Source organism: Marmota flaviventris, chromosome 11 (genome assembly GCF_047511675.1).
Source record: "Marmota flaviventris isolate mMarFla1 chromosome 11, mMarFla1.hap1, whole genome shotgun sequence".
In the NCBI taxonomy this organism is placed as follows: Eukaryota; Metazoa; Chordata; class Mammalia; order Rodentia; family Sciuridae; genus Marmota; species Marmota flaviventris.
In genome coordinates, this window is record NC_092508.1 from 3,057,133 (window position 1) to 3,078,729 (window position 21,597).

At 51.2% G+C, this 21,597-nt stretch overlaps 1 protein-coding gene across 23 annotated transcripts in view; it reads right to left on the reverse strand.

The window, feature by feature from the left end:
* Lrrfip1 (LRR binding FLII interacting protein 1) overlaps positions 1-21,597 on the reverse strand; it is a 127,718-nt gene that overhangs the window by 71,574 nt on the left and 34,547 nt on the right. The window lies entirely within an intron of this gene.

The window sequence follows — 21,597 nt, forward strand, 5'->3', positions numbered from 1 at the left end:
GCCACGCTCGAGGCCTGCTGCGCCTGAAATGTCCCCGCGCCCTCTACGCCTGTTCTGCGAGGCCCTCCCCAGATCAAGTCCTGGGGACACGTTTTCTCAGACCCTTCTCAGGAAGGTCGCGTCGCGGCTCGGAGCGGGAGACGCAGCAGAATCACCTGGCCTGCTTCTCTGCCCAGGCGGCTCCAGAAAGAGGGAGGAGAGACCAGATTCACTTTTAAGCTTTTAAAAGCCCCAGTTTTCTCCCCCAGACCCAACTCTTGTTAACAAGTTAGCGCACACCTGTGTGCACTCGCCTTCGGATGTGGACCCGCGAACCTGCTTGAGGGAAGGGGCTCAGAAGGAGTGGGCAGCAGGGCCGGTGGGTTTTCTGGGGTACAGCAGAAGGAAACGGAAGCCTGAGTAAAGGCTAGAAGTCGCTGTGGGAGAAACTCCACAGGTTTAAAGTCAAAGGTGAACAGAATGCCAAGCTTGGTGGATAACATCTCAGGCTCATAGAAACGACTCTCTAAGGGGATGAAATGCCTGGCTTTTAGTAGCTGGGTTCTCAGTGTAACATTGTTTTGAAAAGCTGACATGGTCAGGTGCAGTGGCACATGCCTGAAATCCAAGCTACTCAGGAGGCTTAGGCAGGAGGATGGCAAACCTGGGCAACTTAGTAAGGGCTGGGGATGTATCTCCATGGTAGACTGCTCCTGTGTTTAATGCCCAGTTCCCCAACAAAATTCTGGATTCCCCAACAATTCTGGATTCTACAACCCTCACTGAATTGGAGAAGATAATTTTAAGCTACATAAGCAACAGTGGGATTTATGGAATTTATCATAGGGAATGATTATAATTTTCCTAGTAACAACTTCACAGATGAGAATGGCAGCCAATTAGTAGTGTTCCGAGACTAAAGTTTGAATATTTTAATATAGATGGATTTTACATGCCACCTGGAACCCTGTGACCTATCTCCCAGAACAGGACATTGGGACAGTCTTCGTTTGCTCTGTTTCCCCAAAGGAATGCCTGAAGACGCCTGTATCTGGCCCGGGGAGCATTCTCCCAATCTCAAGGCAGACAGTCACTTGCTAGCCATCAGCTTCTGAAAACCACAGGACTGGGTGGGCAGGGGGGCTTTAAAGCTGAACCACCTGGCCTGTGTCTCAGCTCTGCTGGTCACTGTGGGATCTTGAACAGGTTACTTAGCTAGGCTCTCAAGGAGTCGCAGTAAAATACACCATCGATAATGACATGCCCCATAAAGCAGAGGACCCGAGGGTGAGCCCGGTGTCCAGGAAGTCCCATAAAAATCACACCAACACCCACCTTACTGCTTTATCAGTCCCCTAGCAGGCACCCCCACTCAAGACACCCAGCCTCCTCCACAGCAAGAAGAAGGCGGGTTAAAAGGCTGAGAACTGGGGTGAGCCAGCCAGAGAGACTGGGGACAACTGAAGGAAGAGAATAAAGTATCCTCCACAAAAACTGGAGAGGGTCAAGGAGGTGGACGATGCTGGGACACTGCCAGGAAATAAGAAGCACATCACTACAGCAGAACAGGGACAAGTGCACAGAGATGCCAGAGCCACTGGGCAGCAGCACAGTAACACACTTCTGGATGGAGGATGCCCTTTTGTGCTGGGGGTCAGCCCAGGCTACGGCACGGTGGCTGACCTCTGTGCCATGCCTAGTTCTAGGGGAAATGTGAGAGTCTCTGCCGAGGCTTGCTACATCCCCTGGTGATGGTATTTAGGTCCCAGGGGCCCAGGAATAAAGTGTAGTGGATCCACACTTGCCTCCACTAATCTTGATACAAATTAATGACCTCTCCTTCAACCCCGCTCTTAGGCAAATTGGATGGGGGTGGTTGGGTCACTGGAACCTGCAAACCTGGAGCGGGGAAAGCCTGCTAGGAAGCCAGGGTGGGGGTATGGACTGGAAATGTGGAGGTCTACAGAGTTTTCACCCCAATACTCACAGCTCGAAAGGTGGCTTGGCAGAGTAATGTAACATTCTTCACCCTGGGGAAGACACAACTAAACCCACCTAAGGGTATGAAAAAGTCAGACAAGAAGCCCAGGTTTCTACCCTCCGGCCAGTTGGCAGAAGAAACCCCAGGGCACCTTTGACAATCTGAGGGGCACAAGGGGCCCCTGTCCATCTGGACTATGGCTCCAGAAAAAGTGTTTATATAAAGAGTTGTGAGGTCCATGGTGCAGAGGCCGGCTTTCTCCTTCCTGGGTAAGGGCAGTCAGTGGACAGCCACTTCTAACAAGCCGACTGGATTTCTGGCCCCTTCCTAACCGCCAGCTACTCACTGACCTGTAAAAAAAACACAGATTTGACCTACTGCACTAATTAAGTCCAGGGTCTCTGTCGAGAAGGCACATTAGGTTTGGGAGAGTCTAACTGTCTACCGTGCTTGTGACTCTTCCTTGCCATATGCTCTCAGTGGACGTTATGCATCTGAATTTTCAAAAGCGGTTCTCAGATGCACAAGATCATATGCAGGAACTTCATTGTACAGGGAGGATTCCTGAGAAAAGGACCAAAGGTAATAGCATGGTCTGAATTTGGGGAACATCAGAATCACAGCTCACTGGCGGAAACCAGAGGACGGAGCCAACTTGGGGCCATGCATGAACTTGGTTTACTTGGTCTCCTTGGTAACCGCCTGTCGCTAGGAGCAATAGCTTTGCCTTCCGCTGTGGTTTGGTGCTAGGCGCAGGGCTGGAGACAGATCTTTACAGGAAGACAGCACAAAGCAGAAGGCGGACAGCCAGGGAGAGTGGCTCTCAGCCTCCCCACTAGGTCAGGAAGCCAACCAAGATCACTTTTCTAGATCACAGCCCTAACATCTGCTTTCCACAAACATGAATCACCGGCCACATTGATGACTACAGAATAAACATCTCTAAGTGACTTGTACACACAATGGATTGACATTTATGTTACTTTGTTTGGATTCTTTTCATGACAATTATCTAAAAATGCTTCACATTATAAATGTGGTTCACGAAATAGTCGCTCAGGATTTGCACAACACCTGTCAGCTTACCAAGTACTGTGTACCCATGCGGAGGCTCACAAGAGTATCAACTTGTCCATGGGCCTTTTGGAAGAGTGAAACCAGGTTTTTGACCCAGGTTGCACTGAAAGCCCTTGAGCAGGCAGTCATGGAAGGCACCTGCATGCTGCCTGACACAGGTGCTCCCAGACACCCAGGGTCCTCAGGGGGAGCAGGCATCATCAGGTGGGCTCAGGAAATGCCCTTGGCTCTCCCTGGGCCTAGCCCAGCAATCCCACCTCCTACCCAGGGCCATTGGCAAGACAGTGCACACACCCAGGTCGGGGCCAGGAGCCAGATCTCCCAGGGATACTGGTGGGAGGGGGTAGTGGCATTGGTAGGGGAATCAAATGGGGGAGCCAGCCCCTACATGCTATCTGTAAAGAAAGTGGCATCCCACAGTCAGCTCAGGCCCAGAGCGAGCCTGACATGCAGGCCAGGATCCTGACTGCCTGATCCTGTGGATAGGAACACAGGAAGCCAGAGAGCTGGAGGCAATGGTGAGCGGCCCTCCAGCAGCCACTGGGTTGGGCTTTACACAGTGGTGTCTCCTCACAGCTGCCCTGACCCAGGGGCTAACAACCTCCTTCCCTATCCCCACTGGCCTCCAGCCTGTGATGGGATCTTCTGGAATGGGGACTCTTCAGGAATGTTTGGAACACAAATGGGTGGCCACTGCATAAATGCTGGGTAGTAGGTAGGAAGACAGAGGGGAGTTCTGTTAGTAAAACACAGGACTTTGATAGGTTACCATGAACTCTCATTGATTTGTAGCAATTAGGAATAGACCCACTCTTTTAATAATACGTCTTTAGGGTTTTTTCCCATAACTACCTAACACCCAGAATTTGCTCCTTTTTTTTTTTTTTTCAAATTCTTTTTGACTTTCTGAGTTGGATTTTTGGCTGAACTGAATTTGAAGCTCAGTGGAGGTGTCTACTAGGCATCTTGGCACAAAAGCACTAACCATTTGAAGGAGATGATAAAAACTGCCCGCAGGCATAAAGAGGAAAAGAGGCTGGAGTGAGGAGTCCGGGGACTCCCACATTCAATGGATGATTCAATGGATAAGGAACAAGCCACGGCAGAGAAGGGTAGTTAGAGAGACAGAAATAGAGGCGTCTCTTGGAAGCCACGGAGCAACGAGAACAAGGTTGAGAAGGCCTTTAATTGGCAAGTAGCAGAGCAGTGATTACTGCTTTCTTTCTGTTGCTGAGATTCTGGGAGAAAGGCTGGACCACCGGGAGGTCTGAGAGGGAGAGATCGTCATTTGACTCTTCGGGGGCTATTAAGGAGGGAAGGCACTTAAGCCTGTCTGGGGGCTGAAAGGAGAATGAGAAAAGATGGGGTGGGGGTGCCAGGATGTGGCCCCAGAGCAGCCAGTTCAGGGATGGAAGGGGCCAGGGGGACCACCAGGCACTGCACCAAGTACTGACTCAGGGACTGGCCTGCCTCGGTGGGCGTGAGAGGACCCGAGTGGCCAGGAGTGGCAGGCCAGAAGCAGGATCAGGGACGGTGCAGGGTGGGGTTGGGGGAGGAGGAGAAGCAGGGCCACAGTCAGCAGGGTCCATCACAGAGCTGGACCTGGCCAGCCAGGATCATGCTCTCGTCGGTACCTGGACACAGAGGCCTTCCAGGAGTTCCTCCAAGCCCGACTGTGTTACCTCAGGTGCAGTCACCTCCCAAAGTGTCCAGGAGCAAGTCCATAGCAATCCCCAATGTGTCTGCTTTCCCGATCCACCTTCAGAATTGGTGGTCTTTAGGACCAGGCCAGAGTGGTCGCAGAAACATCCCCTGTACACAGCAACTGAGGAAGAGGCCGCCAGCCCCTCCAACAAGCATCCCCCAGGAGATCAATGCTGCTTGTCATGAACAAGGTGCTTTGTAAACACCTTCTGATTGTTTTCTAAAAATGTTGAAAACAAGACCAACAAAATCCATCAGGTATGGCTCTGTCAAATAGGAGCAAACTGAAAAGCCTGCCAAAATCACCTCAGATGTAAAAAAAAAAAACAAAAAAACATCTATCTATGTACACGCACAGAGTAATCCACTTAAGGTGCTTTTGATCAGAATAGATAGCAGTATGGGAAAGCAGGCTTTACTCCCAACCATGATATTCACTAGTGAGCAGAAGACCCCCACGACAAACAATAGATCAAATACTTCAATATACACTAGAATGGAAATGGGAATTTCAAAATAAATGAGAGGAATATAGATAGATAGATAGATAGATAGATAGATAGATAGATAGATAGATACCAATCTATTTGGCATTGTCTCAGTAATCCTGCTTATGAGTTTAACATTCTAGAAAAGACAGGATGTTCCTAACAATCAGAGCCATGGAATAAATGTTCTAATAGCTGAAAAATCCAAAAGCTGACTAGGCTTCAAATGTGATTGACAAACGTCATCCTCAGAAAGGAAGTTTGGGGGTCATAAACAACACCCCATCGCAAGCAGGGAGGTTCGAGGGTGCTTAGGATGGATTCAAAGGTTCACAGTCCAGGTACTGCTGCCTAAGACCGTGGCTTGCAGATTACCTAAATTAGGAACTGTCCAAACTGACAGAAATAGTGAGAACCTTACAGGCTAAGGCATAGAAACTCCCTAAGCAGCATCCCTCAAATAAACTTGCCAAGAAAAGGAATTTCCCTAAAGAAAAACAACGACTGAACACACTTCAGCAGGCTGCTAAAGTCCATGCCCAGGCTTGAACTCCTGTGGCTCCCGTCTGCACTCCAGCCCCTGATGATGGTGCAAACTCAAGTCTCAACCGCTAGACTATAGAAAAGTGCCAGCCCAGGAGCAGCTCCGATCTTGCCTATTCACCTGCACCATCGTCTTTAGAGAAGATCATACGGATAGCACAAGAGCCTCACCTCTGGGAAAGGAGGATTGTAGATGAACTTCACGGGGAGTCTAAGGACCAGCAGCTCACAGCAGTCTGGAGAGATATGTTTGGCACAAGAGTGGAAATTCTGGAATAACTGGAGATCAAATAGCTACTCTTGGCGCGTCACCTTTACACCCCGTTCCTCGTGGGGCAGCGCCTGTGCGTAATGGAAGGGTGTGGCCTAAACGGCCACAGGATTTCCAAATGGAGGTTTTCTTCTGACCATTGGTTTAATTTTAGTTACTCGGATTATACGGAAATCCCCCCACCCCCACCTCCAGGGGCAGCGCCCTGTTGAACGTGGTATTAGGCTTCGGGGGAGCTCCAGTAAAGAGAGAGCAGGGTCCCTCACCCTGGCCCTGCTGGCATTGGGGGTCAGATGTTTCTTGGCTGTGGGAGGCTGTGGGGCGTGTCATGGGCTGTCCAGCAGTGTTCTGGCCTCCACCCACTAAGCAGCAGCCTGTGTTCCACCCCAGCAACAGCCCAGACATTGCCCAATGGCTTCCTGATGTAGGGGACATGGCCCGCACCCAGATGAGCCATGCCCCAGTAGACTGCTGAAAACATGTACGATAATGGTTGGGATGGAGATGTGTAAAGGCATCCCCTGGTAGGGCTGGAGGTCAGGAACAAGAAGGTTGGCTTCAGGAACACTGAGAGTGGGAGGGGCAGTGGTCAGAGATGTCATCCAGTCCTCCTTGTGGGCCGGAAGAACAGAGGGGTGAGGAGATCAGAGGATTTGGTATTGCTTTGCAGCACCTCTGAGAAGGCCTGATGGGAGAGCAGAGGTTGCCGGGGAGCATGCACCCCTGCACCCCATGACCCTTGCACCCCACGACCCCTGCACAGAACACCAGGGATTTGTGGGGAAGATGTCAAACTCCAACGCAGACAGTCAGGTTTGAATTCCTGCTTTGCCACTTACTAGTTTACAGTTTCTAGCGAATCCCACCACCCTTCCAGCTTCCTGCCTAAATCTGGGAGAGAGGTACTGCCACCAGGCTTGACTGGCCCGAGGACAGCGCAGTAGTGGGAGTGGGGCCTGGTCCACACCAGGGCCACAAGGGAGAAGTGGCAGCTCATTTCATCTGGGACTTTACAGTGCATAGATGATTTCCTACAAGGCAAGGGATGCCAGATTATAATGTACATATAGGTCCCAGGCGTCGTGGGTGGAGGCCGGGGTCCCCTGGTCAGCGTGGACTAGGTTTAAGGCCTCCATCTGCATGGCCGAGCACTTAGGGAGCTTCTGCCCTTCCAGGCAGCTGCCACCCTCGAGCCCACAGTGTCGCAGTTGCTCGTCCTTGTTCCCAAAGCCAAGCTCTGGTGCTCTGGGTTTTGAACAAGTCCTTAGGAATGCGACCATGTAAAACATGTTTACATAGAGACCAGGGAAGGAAGTCAGAGTAACAAAGGGCTGCTCTCGTCCTCTGGAACCCGGATTGTGCAGCCTTATGGAATTCCTTTAGATATTATTAGCATGTGTGCTTTCTTCTTAATCCTCGGTTTAAGGAGTTTGAACTTTGTCTGGGAAGCAGTCAGTAAAGGACCTACCAAAGGTGTCTGTATAGGGGAGAGAAGAACCTGGAACCCGCGGCTGCAAAACAGTTGGAAATCACCCTCATTATTCTTTTTCAAAAAGTTCTTGGCTGGGTTCACAACTTACTCTTCTTCTTTTCTTTTCGTTTTTGATGGTGCTGGGGATCGAACCCAAGGCCTTGCCCACACGGGCACGCACTCTGCCACTGAGCTACACATACCCCGGCCCTCACCATTTATTCTTCTGCATTAACTTCTGAATCTATTTGTTAACCTTTAAAATCAACCCAAACCATCCCCCTAAACTGGATTTTATTTCATGACATTATCTTTACAAATCATCTGGGGACAGATTAACATCTTTTCAACACTGAGTCTTCTCACTCGGGAACAAGGTGTTTCTTGTCCACTTCTCAGTTCCGTGTGTCCCATGGCAAACTACAGTGGTTTTTCTCATTGCTCCTGCATATTCCTTTATTTCTGTATGCTACTTTGGATGGGATCTTATCTTCTCCCCATTATTAAAAAAAGTTATGGTAGGACATTGGAGTGTTGGGGAGCTTGTTTATTTTATGACAAACTCTCTTACTGAACTCTCAGCTCTAGGCTGACATTTGTGATTCTGTGCGTCCATGATCTGTGAACAGTTACAAATGCCATTTGCCCCCTTGGTCAGACCTGCTTTCTTTACTGGGTCTGAACATCGGAACTCCCACCATCATTACAGCTTTACAGTCACCCTGATCACAGCCTTTCTTCTTAAAGTGGATACTCTGCAATTAGGGAAATAATGAGGACGCGGCTGCTTTGTGAACTAGTGCTCACACCATAACAATACAGGACAGGGGTGGAGTTTTGTTAGAATTTAAATAGCATTTACAATGGCCTGCCAGGTAAACAGAACAGTGCAGTGAGGCACTGAAAAGAAACAAATTACAGGTCTCCCAACGACACACCTCGCCTGAAGGCTAGAATCTAATTTTGACCAGTAAAAGATAATCAGGCAACCATGGGGAGAAGACTATACTTAGGTCAGTGGAAAGTTTTTATTGTTGTCAATGTTAGAATTCAGCTGTGTCCTGCAGAGACGGCTCCACGGGAGCACAGACCCGCTGCCCTCGGGGGAGCTCTCGCCTTTGGGCAAGTTGTGTGGCCTGCCTCTGTCCCTCGGTTTCCTCACCTGCAAGATGGGAGTGATAATGGCACCTGGTTCACAGGGCTTGTAAGGACTAAATGAGGTGTTGATCATAATCATGATTTTGATAAACATAATGCTAACTGGAAGTGAGGTGAGTGCCTGGTCTATACAGGACAAGCTACGAATCAGTTCAAGCAGCAGTCATCTGAAGGGGATGTGGGAGTTGACACTTGTCACAAACCTGCCTCTCTCTTCCTGCCACACCCCAGCGCGCTGCCATCTAGGCCTTCCCTCTGGGGCTCCGAACCCCTAGCCTGCCACGTGCCCCCGTGTCGGGAATTCCACAAGCTGGTGAAACATACGGATCCTCTTAACTGGAATTCCAACTCTTGAGGTTCCAGTGGGGACAATCATATTACTTTTCTAGAATAAGAGGCCTGAACTTTGTTATGGTTATTTTCAATAAGACCCGGAGTACTTCCTTGTTGAGACTTGTACTTTAGGTCACTGGTCTTGAACTTCACAACCCAGATAAGGAGGGATGACTGTGTCTCCAAAGAATGGGGTTAGGCAAGAGGAGCTGTGAACTTCTCCCTGAGGGCCCAGAGACCTTCCTACTGTATAGGTTTTAGGAAAGGGAGGACTCATAGGCTCAAGATGACACAACCATCTGAGTCAAGATGTTGCAGGATTCTGCTCTTCTGAGGTCCCTGTGCTGGGGCTGGAACCCAGCGCCTCGCGTGCTAAGCACAGGCTGCACCACTGCTGCCATGCCCCACCCAGGTCTCTGGAGCAGACCAAGTCACCAAGACAGAAGTCAGAATGGTGGCTGCCAGGGCCTGGAGAGGAGCGGTGGGAGCCAGTATTTGTGGGGACAGAGTTTCAGTTGTGCAAGATGAAGACATTGTGGAGGTGGGTGGTGGTGATGTGTGCTCAGTCAGGAGGCTAAATATCGTGTTATTATGGGAGTTCCAGCAGGCTCCAGATGAGCCCGGACCCAGACCAGGTTAGGAAATCTGTGTGGAGAGAAACCTCTGAGCGTGCAAAAGATTTTAAAACCAGCTTCCTGCCACAAGCCATGGCCATATGAAATTCACAGAAAGCCATCACGACCCTGTAGTGTTTTCAGGCATCACCAGGAAAATAATAATTAGGTCTGGCAAGATGGCAGCTTGTTGACAGTTGCTCATTTAATTTAAAAAGGAGGAAAGGCGGGCAGGCACCATAGTAGGCATATACACTTAAAACATTTACCATGGTCTTTTATTGGAAAAGCAAAGCATGGCTGGAAAAATTTATGACAATCAAGTTTATACAGACAGAAATAGAACTGGCTTCCAGGGGCCAGGGGCAGGGGAGGGTGGGAAGTTAGTGTTCATGAGGACAGAGTTTCTGTTTGGGAAGACAGAAGTTCTGGAGATGGAGGTGGTATGGTAGCATAGCAATGTACTTAATGCCACTGAGTAAAAATATCAGGACGGTCAATTTTATGTTAAGTATATTTTACCACAATAAAAACTTCCGGTAGGAAGCCTCACATTATAGGAACGGGGCCAACTCAGCTTGCTACTTTGTGACATCCTATCCCACTACACCAACGGTGCTCACCAGGAGCAAGAGACTGCAAAAGGGCGACGGGGAGTCGCAGTGACATCTGTGCAGAATAAACACCATCATAAAACTGAGGCGGTGGTCCACGTCGTTATGAGGATTGGACATTCTTTCCCTTCCATCTTCTGATGTTTCCAAGAGTGTGTACTACTTTTAATTTTAAAAGAGAGAGACCACAAAGTTCATTTCCCTCTTTATACTAAGAGAAAGGAGGGAAGAGTGGAAAGCAAGGTGTCCTGGAGGCTTTGGACACTGCAGCGGCCAGGCTGGACGCCACGCTCCCTTCTCCCCTGGTGGGTGGGTGCGTGCGGGACCCCGCGGGCCGGCTGGGGAGCCCACGCCTGTGATCCCAGCAGCTGGGAGGCTGAGGCTGGAGGATCGCGAGTTCAGAGCCAGCCTCAGCAATGGTGAGGCCCTGAACAACTCGGCGAGACCCTGTCTCTACATAAAATGCAAGACCGGGCTGGGGTGTGGCTCAGTGGTCGGGTCCCCCTGAGCTCAATCCCTGGTACCCCCCCCCAAAAAAAAAAAAAAAAACCCTCCCAACAAGAAACAAACCCCCGGGCTACAAAGGAGCCGCTGCCCCGCACACGCCATCAGAGGACACGCGCGAAGGCGCAGGGCGCGTCCTCCCCGCCCGTGGGGAGCCCAGCTCAGCCTCCACAGCGCGGGCGCTGCAGGGGCAGCGGGACTGGGCGCCGAGGCCTGGACGGAGGGCCGCGGGGCGAGGACCGGCCGCGACGCCGGGAGGACGGAGGCGGAACCCGCCGCAGCAGCCGGGCGAGACCGTCGTCGGGGCGACGCGCGCAGAAACAGGAAGCCGGCGGCGGAGCCCTCGTCCCGCCTCGCACGCGCCCTCTGCCGGGCGCCCCTGGCAGCGCACGGCGGCCGCGCGGAGCTCCGCGCTCGGTAACCTGCGCCTCCTTAGTAAGGCACCAAGCAGCGGCCGCAGTGACGAGGCCGTCACGTTCCCAGCCACCTGCAACAGCTGGCGGGACGCGGGAACGTCGTGGCTCCTGGTGCGGACAGGCCGCGCACACTCCTGTTCCTGCCGCAGCTTCCAGCCCGCGTTCCTAACGCACCGAGATGCTACGCTCCAGTTTCAGCATCTCGGGAATCTACCCCAGGCCCTTGGGTGATTCTGGGACGCCACCTCAAGTACAGTTCTGGGTCTGTCAAGGTATCAAATGCAGTTCTTTGGTCTTCCTTAATTTTTTTAAAAAAATCACATATTGGTTATTAATATGATTTTTTTTACATTTTTATTTTTTATTTATTGGTTGCTCAGAACATTACAATGATCTTGACATATCATATTTCATACATTTGATTCAAGTGGGGTGTGATGTTTTTTTTTTTTTTTTTACATTTTGAAAGCCAAAATAATAATGCAAATTAATGTCTTTGTGCACAGGTCCTATTTTACTCACACTGATCACCAAACCTGCAGACAGTAAGCAGTGACTTTTGCATTTTATCCATCATAGTGTACCTACTTCTGAATGCCACAAAGGAGGCCAGAACTGAACTGCACCATGTCCTTGCCCACCCATCTAAGGGCACTTCAGGGTCCCTGGGGTCTGCAGAGCCCTTTCCTGAAATGTCTTGCTCCCTGGGGCTCTAGCGGCCCTATCGCTTTGCCATGACTTAGATGTCAATCTGTATTCCTAATCCTGACTTCTCTCCGCTTTAGCCCCTGCCCTGAAAGTCTCAAAGGCATCTCAGGTGCTACATCTCACCCTGCTGCCCCGGGGCCTTCCTCCTGCGCTTCATTTCCTGTGGCGGTGCTACCGACTGGCATGGCCCCAGAAGGCTTTACTGAAGTCTGTGTCTCCCTCCTGGCTATCAAGGGAGGGACAGGAAGAGTAGCAGCTTACAGGACTGTTTGTGGGGAGAGGCGACACTTGCAGGTGATGTCTGTGAACAGTGTTCTACAGAGCCCAGACACCCACAGGTGCCAGCTGTTGGGCTTCTCCCCAGACAACTTCCTCCACCTCCTCACTTCCCACTCTGCTTATCATCCAATCAGCTTCCTCCCTTAATATCACTGCAACACATTCCCGAGGCTACTGTCACACATCAGGCCTCTGCTTGTCTTCGTGGAATGAGTAAAACTGTCCCGAACACCACCCCCTACTGCTGCTAAGGTAAACTCATTCATTCATTCAATCAACAAATATGGATGAGGGCCAAGCACGAGTCACCCTGTCTGCCAAGTGTGGTTAAAAGCATAAAAACTTCAGAGGGAAACCTGATGGCGAACAGTCCCACACGTAAGCCACTGATGATAACTGAGATAAGCCGTGACTGGGACTGGGTATATCCCGGTGCAGGCAGGAAGCATGGTGCAAGCCTTCTGGGGAGGGGAAGACAGAGCTGGGCAGGGTGAAGCCTGGAGCCCCGCGCCCCCTTCCTACAGCCTCTGAAGGGCATCACCTGCAGAACGGGCACAGCCCATGTGCACCTAGGCACTGCAGCGCTCCCCTGGCTGTGCCAGGCCCTGCCCACCGCCCCCCACTGCTGTCCTGAGTCTACAGACCAGGGACAGAAAGGTCTGCTAAGCCTCCCGGTGACTTCTTGCCTTAGGGAGTGAATCCTCACGTTTACTTTTTTACTAAAACAATTTATGAAATCCAGTTGTATTTGTAATATAAGAAGGCCCAACTCTTAGCTGAAGAACTTAGTTAACAATCCCGACGACCACGTCTGAGATTTACTTACTAGAGAGGTGGGATAGCTCCTTCACTGTTTCATGTGGCAAACGAACAGCAGAATGTGCTAAGTACCTGTGGACAAGTCTACCCTTAGTCCAAAAGGTGTGAGTGCATCCCCTGTATTGTGCAAGAATTGCATCGTGTTCTAGAGAGAACCGGAAAACTGCCACTTCTTAAAGACAGTATTTTGTGGCTTACCTATAGCAATACTCAAAAATCCAAGATGGCTCAAATGGAGACATTATGTTTGGAGCTCAATTTACAAGGGAATATTTTAAAATAGGCTGGGTGTGGTGACACATGCCTATCATCTCCAGTACTCAGGAGCTGAGGCAGGAGGACTGCAACTTCAAGGCCAGCCTCCACAACTGAGTGAGAACCTGCCTGCTGGAGAAAGCCAGGAACACACACACACACACACACACACACACACACACGGTATACCATCTACTTTTAGATATCCCTAAGGTCTGATTTCAGAATATGATAAATAGAGTCTCTTAGAACAATCAGAAGAAAACCAAATTTAAAACACTGATCGATATTTTGGGGGGACAAGACAAATTTTGTATTACAGGAGTAGAGAAAATTCCCTACTATCCATTTTGAATGAATGGTCTAATCAAAATGGAAGCCTAATATTTTTCTTTTATTTACAGTCATTTTTAAAATTTTTCAAATATTAAATTCTCATTGAACACAAAGCTCTTAACTCTCCTGCACATGAACTACACCCTCACCCCTACTTTAAGAGCCCTCTATTGCTACTGCAGAGCTGTGTGATGCTACTGAGTGGGTTACGGAGGAGCCACCCTGAACATGCCAGATGCTGTGCCAACCAGCTCCCTGAAATCATCTGAGGACAGTGCCTTCAGAAGGGAGGTGGCTGGCCTGGCCCTGTGTGCAGCAAGCCAGAGAGGTTCTGGGAGGGGCATCTTCCATACCCCTGGCTGGGAAGCCTCCTAGACCACCAGGACTGGTCATGGGCTGCAGTGAGCCTGAACAAGCAACCTGAAGTCACCTGCCCTCCAGGAGCTCCTACAGCCCCACACGCCCCTGAGTAACAGTCAGAATTCACTACCCAGGTTGGGAGCCATTTGTCCCATCACCCCTCTACAGATTCACTGTTCTTTGTCTACAAAGTATGAAAGCAGCAAGATTTGGTCATTTCTTGGACTTCACTCTCTTGTGAATACTGCTTTTCTCTGGTCAGGCAGCTCATGTGTTAAAAGAGCCCACGTAAGAACTAAAGGGAAGAGGGACTCTCTTTCCACCATGCATCTGCTCGTTTCCACTAGCAGAGCAAGAAATCGGTCCAGAGGCTGAGCAGCTTCCTGTTCAGAGCATTCTGGAAACCATGAGAAGAGCTGGGGCGGCGGAGGGGCAGGCAGCAGAAAGGCTCTGCATGGTACACACGTCAAGAGGAAGGGCCCGGCGAGGGCAGGGCAGAGAGGAGAGCACGGGAAGGCTCCTCCCAGGCGGAGCACAGAAGTGTGGCCGTGCACAGAGTGGAGGGGCCAGCCCAGAGTAAGCCAGGACTGGATAGACGGGAGGCTAGTGGTGGGCCCCCGTCCAAGGCCAGCTCCTTCTGGAGGGACACAGCCACCCTGAGCCTCGCCACAGCCCTGGCGCCGCCTGCCCTGCACCCTTCCCCTTCCCAAGGGACCCATCCTCCTCATTCTGGGCCTTGACTCTGCCCGGCACTGTTTGCTTTTGCTGTTGCTTCAATGCAAAAGGCTCAGATGACATGACCCGGGTCCTTCTCATGGGTCTGCCTCTGACTCACAAGTGGCCGAGACCTGGGAGCCAGCATGAGGGCATCTGGCTGGGCTTCTGGGCTTCCCACATGTGACGGGCGGACAAGCTGCGCCTGATCTCCGCACAAACGCACGAAGTGTCTCAGAGCCTCGACGAACAGAGGCCTCCGGCTCTCCGATCTGCTCTTAAGGGGCAGCTCAGAACCATCTGCGACCACCTGTGGGATATGTGTATTTGTCACACGGTCCCTCAGTCCACCTTTGAATGAGGCCATCAGCAGTAACCGCCACGTGCACCTGGAGGGTTGCTACGGGGTCAACAGACTAGCTCTCCCAGGAGGGCTGGCTCTCCTCAGAGATCGCGAGAGTGGAACAGACCCTGCAAAGGGGAGGCCGGGGCTGCTCCACCCAGCTGTTGGCACCATCCTGCCCTTCCAAGCTGGCTGGACTCAGCGGAGACACTCCTTGGGAGGAGGAGGGGGACAAGCCTCTGCTGAGGCTGGCGCCAGCATCATGAACACACCTGACAGCCTGCACGTGCGTGTTCCCCACAACAGCCCTATGGACCGGACAACCCTGCTCTCCAACCCACCCAAGGAAGCCAAGGCCCAAGAGCTCTGTGGGAGGTCCTCCCAGAGGCGCAGCGGGGCCACCACACACGGACCACGTGGCTGCAGGAGTCCGTCAGACCTTCTCTGGGCACACGCCACACAGCGCTCTGGTGGGCACTCCCCGCCCCATAGTTCACGCCAGCCCCGACAGCACTGGAAAGCCAGGTCTCGTCTCCCTGGTGCCACAACGGAAACAGGCTCTGGTCGAGAAGGACAGCACAGCCGCTCAGCTCTGTCGCAATCTGTGCCGCCCTGGCCGTTTTCTACACCATCCCTGGTTTCCACAGGACAAACACTGTCCCCTCTTTCTTAAGAACACAGATGCAAAGGGCCTCTAAACATGACCTGCTGGGGCCACTCCTCCCTGGAGGCCAGTGTCATTATCCCAGCCTTGACAGGTGACTCATGACCAGCAGACACACTGAGGCTTCCTGATGCACAACGACCTCTATTTCGACAGCACTGCCTTATGCCCCGCCCCTGGCGTTACAGAGACAGAAACAGCCTCACTCTGTACATTCAGACGTTTTCCTCCCTGACAAATCCGGCTGACAAGCCATCCTAAGAGTATGCATTACTTTTTCCTTTTTAAAATTATAACCATCTGCCACCATCTGTCAATTGTCCAAGGACGCAGGAAACCTCCTTTTCCCAGCTGGTTTCCATTATAGGACTCGGTATCTAATATCAGAATTTGTCCAGAGACTGTCCCGATCTTCTGGGCCTCTGCGAGGTGAGGAACACATCTCCACACGTGTGGAACCTGCGAGGCCCTGCCCGCCAGCAGCTGTCTCCTAGGGAACGGCGTAACGGATCGGATGGGCAGGATGTGTCTCACAACCCTGAGCTGTTTGTGTGGGGAGGGGTGACTGAGCAAGGCGGGGCTGCCACTGCTCTGACGTCAGCTTCCAGCTCCTGTTCACTGGCCCAACACATATCTCACAAGATAAAGCCTGGCAGAAAAAATCTATTTTAGGCTATCTAGCACATGGGTAGCCATATTTCTCCAAGGGAACGAGGAAGATAATCAACTCCTAAACTGAGAAATAATATTTGCAACAGCTCTGAAAAGGGTTAATCAGTAATCTATAAATCAACAAGAAAATAGATACTAACACTCCAAGACATGTTTTGACAATTTGGAAAAGAACTTCAGATGACCATAATGAAGAAGCTACCAATTTTTAGCTATCAAATTTGCAAAGGCTTAGAATGACCACAGTACATAATTCTGACCATGTTGCTGCAAGGTAAGTGGATGGACACCTCCCTTCTACACCGAGGTAGAGACGCATCTGCCATGAGGCCAGTCCGGGAAACAGACAGACTTGAGGCTCCTGAGGAAACGTGAGGCCAGGGCTGTGCCCAGATGCGTCCAGGCATCGGCAGGGGTCTGGGTGCAGATGCTCAGAGCCTGGGGAGAAGAGGTGTGGTGTTGTCGCTGGGAGTTTCACGGGGGCCAGGGCAGGACACGGAGGACCCCAGGTGGCAGTGGAGGCCACAGGTGTGGCTGACACTGCACAGAGTACAGTGCTGCACCGTGACCAGGGCAAAGCAGTCAGAGCAAAGCTGCAGCACCAGCCTAAGGCGCCCGGAAAGCCGACTGGGGAAACCGCTCAGGCCCTGGGTCAGGCGGGCTGGGTGTCCTGAGGGAGCCATGGCAACCGTAGTGCGCCAGGTGCAGCAAGCCCACGCTCCTGGGATGACAGCCCCACACCCGCATGGCCGCAGGTGGCCAGGGTGTGCCTCGTGCTCTCCTCTGCCCCTAAGCCGCTCAAGGCCTCCCCTGCCTCCAGGGAGGGACGGAAACACCTGTGCCCAAGAAGAGGGGCTCCAGGAATAAGACGCCTGTCCGCAGGGGCGGCTGTCAGTGTAAAGCAGACCTGAGCGCGACCAGCCGCGCAGGCTGCGGGCCTCCTGAGGACTGTCAGTGTGTTCATTTCCAAAGGACGGATGTGCCCACTCGGGGAAAGGGGCCATTCCAGAGCTTTCCATGTGCCAGGCACACAGCCGAGGGCTGCACGCAGATCTGCTGTTTTCATTCTTCACAATCCACGAATCAGAGCCGTCTTCCCAGTCAGCACACTGCGGCACGGCAGGAGGAATACCTGCTCGAGGCCAGTGGCTGTTGGGTGGTGGGCAGCGTGGGGCAGTCCCCCAGCACCCCTGCCCTGGGATGCCTCCTGGATGGTTTGAACATCCCCTCCAACTCAGGCAGAGGGATCACTGGAGCAGAACCGAGTTGTCATGGAAACTCCCAAGCATTACTATTGTGAGAGTCCCAGGCTTCCTGAGAAGCCCGGTGTCAAGGTCGCACCTGCAGGACCCCAGCACTGACAGCGTGAGGCTCTTCAGAACAGGAGCAGCTGTGCTGGTGGAGGGGCCTCTGTGTTCTGCCCAGCGACTCAGCGCCCAAGAACCAGACACCCGCCCACAGCCCAGGCCACTGGGCCCCCACGCGGGTATGCATATTGATAGAGTTTATAAGGGCATACATTGGTTTTGTTTTTGTAGTACTTTTTGGCAGTTCCATAGCATGAGGTAAGACACTCAGAATAGAACCCCAAATTTAAATATTGTGCTGATAATAAATAAGCCACCAAATTAAGAAATTTTGACTTATTCGTACCTCTGAGAACCAACTCATTCTTAGGTAGAGTGGACTCCAACCTGGCTGTCTAATTAAAACCTGGGATCCCTATGTTTGTAAATTATGTTGATCATATATGTTTTGTCCAAAATCACAGGCTCATAAATTAAAAATTATTTTGATATATGATACAGAAACATCAGAACAATTCATTCCAGTAAGAAAATTAGCATTTCTTTATTTTTTGGAACTAAATTACCACTGTATTTTGTCTTAACATTTGTATGAAATTCTTAGACTTTAATTAACTTTAAAAAGCAAAAATGAATGGTACATTCCACAATAAGAAATGTTGCTTACTTCACAGTAAAGAGCTTATTTAAATGTTTCATGAATAAATAGACTTGTAAGTATTTTTTAAGAGATGTGAAAAACTCAAAAATTCTTTTGTGTCAGCACAGTGCAGTGGTCTAATGACAAACCTGAAGTCATTTATTAGCTTCCAAAGAAAATTCTGCACTAGAGTTTTTTTTTTTTTTTTTTTTTTAACTAAGGCATAATATGGATGGAAATTCTTGGCTGCCATTAAATTCTGCAAAGTAATGGAAAATTAAATTAAGGTGGCACGGAAGTCACTGTGCTTCAGGGTCTAACAAACAGTCACCTCCTTTGAACCCAGCGACTCCACTTCTAGCAACGGGGATGCGCACAGAGAAGACTGCGAGTGGATGCTTCTCCCAACATATTTAAAAAATTTTTTTTAGTTGTAGATGGACACAATATCTTAGGTTTATGTGGTGCTGAGGCTCAAACCCAGTCCTCACATGTGCTGCGCAAGTGCTGCACCACTGAGCCCCAGCCCCAGCCCCAGCCCTCCTCCCAACATTATTACAGGAGAAGCCCAGGGCTCACGGAAAGCCATGGCTCATATTGATGAACACTAAGCAGCCACTGGGTAGAAAGAGTTCATTTAGAATAATAATAAATAGAGATTTGCTCAATATTTAAAATTTAAACAGAAAAGTTCAAAGAAGGCAGCAAAAATGTGCTTCTAGACCAGACCCTTGCTCCTTCAGAAGGAAGTGCCCTCCCTCTCTGGGCAGCATTCCTTTCTGGAAAGTTCCCTGCCTCCCTGGAGCGATCCCCTCGATCCCCTCGTACACAGCACCACTGGTTTCTTCCCAAAGCGACATTCCAGCATTTGAACACCGGGCCCCACATGCAGCGGCCCCCCCCACCCCCCGCCATGGACGCTGACAGTCCAACAGTCCAACAGTCCAATCAGTGGTGCACACAAGAATGGAGAGCAGCAGCCAGCAAAGGCTGCAGGGAGCCCTGCAGCAGGGAGCCCTGTGAACAGACCACACGACGGGGAAAGTGACCAGCCATGGACCCAACCCCTGTGACAGGGACCCTGCTCCATTCCCAGCCCAGCTGTGATTCTTCCGCAGCCGCTCTGGCCAAGGCAGAGACCCTCCCCTCCATACCCACCTGGCCTCTGTGGACTCCCCCTGCCTCCCTACCCCTGTGCCTCTGCTCCCCACCCCCCAGCCCTTCTGCTCCTCCCCTGCTATCCCTCTGCCCACCCCTTCTTTGTCTGAGGTCCTAAGACTCCAATCTCAGCACTCTGCTCTCCTGGTCTCCTTAGGAGATCCCATGGAACCATGTGGCTCTGACCACTCCTGACCCCCTGGCTCCCCTGGACCTATTAGTCCAGGCCAACGGGTCTGACCATTTATGGACCTTCCATTGGGGCAGTCCTCTGCTACTTCAACCATGACATTTCTAGAGCTTAAATTCCCCTGTTCCCCACCCACCACCCAATATGTCCCCCAGTCTCTGCAAGCCACATGCTGCACTATCCTCCCCCAGGCACCCCCCCCCCCCGCAGCCTGAAGTCGCTCTCTATACCCCTCGGTCTGTTCAGGCTGCTGTAACACAGCACCCCAGAACCCCAGCTTACAAATAGTCCCGGAGGCTGGAAGTCCAAGGTCATGGTGTGGCAGATTCACTGTCCCGTGAGGCCCCTTCTGGTTCACGCCTCTTACTGTGTCCGCACGTGGTGCAGGGAGGCGAGGGACTTCCCTGAGCCTATTTCACAGGGCACTAATCCACTCTGAGAGCCCTGCCCACACACCTAAGGAGAAGGGTCCACCTCCTCTTGCTGCCATCTTTTGGGTGAGGGTTCCAACATTTGACTCTGGGAGGACATAGCATTCAGACTGGAGTGATTCCCTCCTCACCCCACAGGACGCTCACACTCCTTATCAATCATTTTAAAACCAAAAATTCTAATCATTTTAGTTAAACCAGTTCCAGTTTTTAACGTTAACCAATGCACTGTGATTCAGAGAAAATAGGTTTCACTATAAATAGCCAGGTCAAGAATGGGAGCAGAAAACCGCCCCAGTTCTAGGTATTTTTAACGGGTTCCATGGCAGAACCAACAAGATTTTCAGGTCAGTTTATGACACATTGTTATACGTCTTCAAAGCCCAAGAGAAAGGGAAAAAATACTTTTGAATAGATGGAGTCCCAAATGTCTTCCTGATCTCGTCAAAGGGGTTGAGAGCAGAGACGCATTGCCACCCCTGTGGGGTGTGTGTTCAAATGTGGGGCCAGGTGTTCAAATGCGGGAATGTCGCTTTGGGAAGAAACCAGTGGTGCTGTGTACGAGGGGATCGAGGGGATCACTCCAGGGAGACAGGGAACTTTCCAGAAAGGAATGCTGCCCAGAGAGGGAGGAATGCCACCCCCGAAGGGCAATGCCACACATGTCACGCAAGTCAAGTCCTCCAGAAACCCATGCCCACCTAGAACCGTGAATGTGTCCCTGGTGTGTGCCCGCTGGAAGCTGGCCCCAGGGTGGTGGGACCCACAGGGGTAGGACCCATGAAAGGTGTCCAGTCATGGGGGTGCCACTCTTGGAAGGGACAAACGTAGTTCTCTTGGGACCCAGTTAGTTTCCAGGAGATAGAGTTGTTATGAAAAGAGCTGACTGGCCCCTGAATCTCTGGCTTCTCGTCTACCATGCCATCCTTCTCTCTCACAAGCTCCCACCGTGATGATGCACACCATGTCGTGAGGTAGCCCAAGACCCTCACCAGAGCTGAGCAGAAGTCAGCACCATGCTTTTGGACCTCCAGAACCGTGATAAACAAACCTTTTTTTCTTTACAAATGACTCAGCTTTGGGTATTTTGTTACAGCAGCATGAAACCAACAGATACAATGACCTAAATTGGACATAGTCTCCTTACAGATGAGATCAAGTTCAGATGAGGCCATACTGGATTAGGGTGGGCCCTCATTCAATGGCTTCCTCATAGAAAAAGAGGGATGTGGGCACAGAGATGCAGACACATAGGAGAAGGCCAGGTAAAGATGGAAGCAGAGATTGTAGTGTTGCACCTACCAGCTGAGGACACCAAGGGGTGATGGCAGCCACCAGAATCTGGAGAGGAGCCAGAACAGAGTCTCCTAGAGGCTCAGTAGGAACCAACCCTGATGACACGTGCCTTAGGTCTGGCGGCCTCCAGAACTGTGAGGGGATAAATTTCTTAAGTTTCCAAGTTTTTTTGCAATCTGTTACGGTGTCCCTATAAAATACCTGTTATGGCTGCTGTGAGGTGTCCTCCAGAACTCCCCTGTTATCAGGAATGTTTGGAAGTGGAATCATTC